Consider the following 4,615-nt stretch of genomic DNA (forward strand, 5'->3'; position numbering starts at 1 on the left):
CAGCACAAGACGCAAACTTTCCAATATTAAAATAGGACAATCAAATGTTCAAATGTGTGTGAAATCTTATGGGACTTAACTGCTAAGGTCATCAGTCCCTAAACTTACACACTACTTAACCTAAATTATCCTAAGGGCAAACACACACACCCATGCCCGAGGGAGGACTCGAACCTCCGCAGGAACCAAAAATAGGACAATCTACCATTAGGCAAGTAAGTGCATTTAAATATCTTGGAAGCACAATAACTGAAGACTTGAGATGTCACCAGGAGGTGAAAACTCGAATTGCCATAACAAAGGAGGCATTCAGCAGAAAGAGGAGACTTTTATGTGGTAGATCAGATAAAGGACTAAGGAAAAGGCTTGGCAAATGTTTTGTCTGGAGTGTGGCACTATGTGGGGCAGAAACATGGACGCTGAGACGAGAGTATAAAAAAAGGTTAGAAGCATTTGAGATGTGGATGTGAAGGAGAATGGAGGGAATAAGCTGGATGGAAAGAGTGAGTAATGAAAGAGTATTGGAAAGGGTTGGCGAGAGAAGATGTCTGCTGAAGGTTGCAAGAGAAAGGAAAAAGAGCCGATTGGGACATTCTTTGAGAAGGGAGTGCTTGCTAGCAGATGCTTTGGAAGGATTGGTTTGTGGGAGAAGACTGAGAGGAAGAAGGAGATACAAGATGATAGACGACGTAAAGGGAAGAGGAAATTGTGCAGACCTGAAGAGGATGGCAGAAGACCGGACAGCCTGGAGAACTACCATGTGAAAACCAGCCTTTTGGCAGAACACTGATGATGATGATGGTGTAAAAATTGTCGGCAAGATCCTTCCCGGAGAGAACAATACTCTGCTGATAATCCTTGCACGCGTTGCAGGTGATAGGGATAGTAGCGGTTGCCGCGCGGAATACACATAACCGTACTTTGGCTTATACCATATTGACGGGCCACTTGCTCACAGCTTATGCTAGGGTTCGTCTCAATATCCTGCAGAACCTGGTCCTCCAAATCTGGTGTAAGCACAGGTAGCCACCTCCCTGCACGTTCGTCTGCCTGAAAGGACCCATTATCATACAAACGCCCAAAAAGGACTTGAAATGCTGTGTGAGGTTGTTTTGTCTGTGGAGGCACTTGTTTTGGTATAGCCGTGCTGCATCTCGAACGTTTCCATCTGCCCATCTCGGCTTTTTCCCAACTTCCTTACAGTACGCTCCGTCAGTCAGACAGCCTGCAACACACAGGGAAGACATGGCACGTGGTGGGAGAAACTTTCCTTCGTCAGTGCCATCTACCGTGGCATGTTCATAGGACCTTCTTTCGTCCTTTTTCAGTCAGGAATCTGTCCCTACAGTTTTTTCCGGTTTTATTAATGTTCACCCAGTATAAAAGAAATCGCGTATAGAACGCTAGTAGGACCGTCTCTTGAGTAATGCTCGAGTGTTTGGCATCCACACGAGGTCAGATTAATCGACATGGAAGCAATACGTGCTACTCGATTTGTTACTGGCAGATTCTGTCAACACGCGAGTGTTACGGAGATGCTTCGTAAACTCAAATGAGAATCTTTGGAGGGTAGACGACATCCTTTTCACGCAACACTATTGAAAAAATGTAGAAAATCAGAATTTGTGGCTAACTGCAAAATTCTGATGGTGCTATCGTATATCTTTCTTAAGGACCGCGACGACAAGAGAAAAGAAATGAGGCCTCATACGGCAGAGTATAGGTAGTTGTTTTTTCATCGCTTCATTTGCGAGTGGAACAGGAAAGGGAATGACCAGTAGTGGTAAAAAGATACCCTCCAACAAAAACGGTAAGACTGCCTGGAGAGTGTATACGTACGTATGTATGCAGATGTAGCAATAAAATAGTGTCTAGTGAGCGACAAGTTCGACACCACGTAAAGGTTTACGAACTGGTACAGGGTTATGTGAATCTGGTGATGTACAACAGTAATGCATCGCTTAAGCCTTCAAAAGAAGGCAAAAAATAACAGGGGCAACCGTGGTAAAACAGGGTTTCACAAAACCTTCAGTATTTTGTCAATAGAATAATGTCAGATCAAATCGAGGCATAAAAACTGAATATCATACATATCATATACACCTTGAAAAATAAGCACATGGAAACGTGTTAGACAGGTAGATTTTTATAGCAAAGGATTCAACTGACAACCAAAGCAGTAACTTCCTGAGAACTAGATCTCAAAAAGTTAAATATTTTAGGCACACTTAATGTGCATTAGTGGTCTCGGCATACCATACGCCTCGTTCCATATTTTTCATCAGTTTGACAGGTTACTTACTTTCTTGATTGATTGGCGACTCCATGGAGTGTCCTGTGCACCACTACCAGATGATGGATATACTTAGAAGGAGAGACAGCATTGGTCGTATTTTTTTGTTTTATTAACCGCAAAATCGATTTTCGGTCACTTAGTGACCATCCTCAGTGCTGTAATACATAATTTAAATTGGTAGGCACTGGTGTCAACAAGCTTAGAGCGATCACATAAACTGAGTTCTCAGTTTATGTGATCGCTCTAAGCTTGTTGACACCAGTGCCTACCAATATATTACAGCACTGAGGATGGTCACAAAGTGACCGAAAATCGATTTTGCGGTTAATAAAACAAAAAAAATACGACCAATGCTGCCTCTCTTTCTAAGTATATACTTTCTTGATGTTGTGTACAATAGACTCAAACCACAGGTTCCTGGAGAGGAGAGCTGCGAGCAGTAAGAAACGCAGCAAAGGCAGTTTATGAAGGCTCGTGTTTCCCTCTCACCAACTTCCAGACGATTCGAGTTCACTAAGAACGAAGTTTTCCAGTCATCGGCCGATTCCAGCCGCCCTATTATGTCTTTTATATATATATATATATATATATATATATATATATATATATATGTTTGAAGGTGTGCGGTTTCTGATATAAAATTTGCAGTCACTCTATGCCAATAAATAGGTGGTAAGCTATGCAGGATCCAACGCTGTATGCATTCTACACCATTCAAGGCTCTTTCTCCCTTGTACCTTATTTTACTCACACACACTAACTATGGCGCTTCAGCTATTTTTCCTTCCTCTGCACCAGTTTTGAGACAAACGATTTCTTACTATATCTCATGTCGACTGGTTGTCGAATACTTTTTTCCGTCATCTGTTGTCAAACTGTATTTGAAGCTTTATTATTATCCCCAGAAACATGCGAAAAAAATGAGGAATAGGGCTTTACCGTGTAAAGCTACTACTTGAGTAGTAACTGTACAATGGTAACTACGTGCATCAGACTACGTCCGTGAAGCGAAGGAAGCACTGTTTCAAATAAGCTAGCCGGCCGCGGTGGCCGAGCGGTTCTAGGCGCTTCACTCCGGAACCGCGCTACTGCTACGGTTGCAGGTTCGAATCCTGCCTCGGGCATGGATGTGATTCCGTGATTTCCGAGGTTCCTCGTTCCTCTCTGCTGCTGCGTCCAAGATTTTCAGAGTTTCCGAAGTATTATCCGGTTATCCTTCTGGCCCTGCTACAAAACGCGGCCGGCCGCCACTGTATTGTGCTTCAGTGCTCAGGTCCGTCCGTCTTGGCTTCTTCCTGTGCCAAGCAGGGCCAACATACCTTTGCGGGCTTTTCCACCCAGGACTTGCATTACGCCTGCCATTTCATTTCCACTGGCGTTCCAATCTCTACTAGTATAGGCAATCATTCATTACGGCATTTTGATAATAAAGACACTCCGTCATCTTTCATGCAATACGCGTTAACAACTATTTACAAGGTGTACTAGACAGTGCCAGTCTTCTTTAAATATTCATATATAAGATGTACAACCTATCAAATGATACCTAATTCCGGTTGTAATTCATGGCAAGGTATGAAGATGAGTGCTAGTAAGGTGCGAAATTATAGCCACCTTACAATGAAACGGACTAACAGCTTCTGGGATAGCGGAATAAACGAAGCAAAAGAGATCAAAACATCGAACAACGTTCTCAATGAAGACGGTGAGTCCGCAGCTCGTGGTCGTGCGGTAGCGTTCTCGCTTCCCGCGCCCGGGTTCCCGGGTTCGATTCCTGGCGGGGTCAGGGATTTTCTCCGCCTCGTGATGACTGGGTGTTGTGTGCTGTCCATAGGTTAGTTAGGTTTAAGTAGTTCTAAGTCCTAGGGGACTGATGACCATAGATGTTAAGTCCCATAGTGCTCAGAGCCATTTGAACCATTTGAAAAGACGGTGAATTGCAGCTGACTATGGCCTAGCATCCTGTGACTGCGGAGTTGAAGCGGGCGACGCAATCACGCCACCAAATATTATCATATGTGATGCAGGACTGGGCATCAGTGACGTCACTGGTGACGGCGTGGCCGTACAGGGTGATTCAAAAATAACTGTATATACCGCATGGGTGTAATGTACGGATCAAAATAACAGTAAAATGTTAATTGATGTTTTATCTGAAACTCCTTTATTTCCGATTTATGATGCATAATGTCATCGTGGTAGGTACTTCATCATGGGCCAGGTTTTCGGCGTGTCATGTTCGCTTTCATATCGACTGATGCTGCTTTGTCAGCGGTGGCCTTGCGCATTTCAGTCGGGAGGCAAGAGAGTATCTCAAAG

Source organism: Schistocerca americana, chromosome 7 (genome assembly GCF_021461395.2).
Source record: "Schistocerca americana isolate TAMUIC-IGC-003095 chromosome 7, iqSchAmer2.1, whole genome shotgun sequence".
NCBI lineage: Eukaryota > Metazoa > Arthropoda > Insecta > Orthoptera > Acrididae > Schistocerca > Schistocerca americana.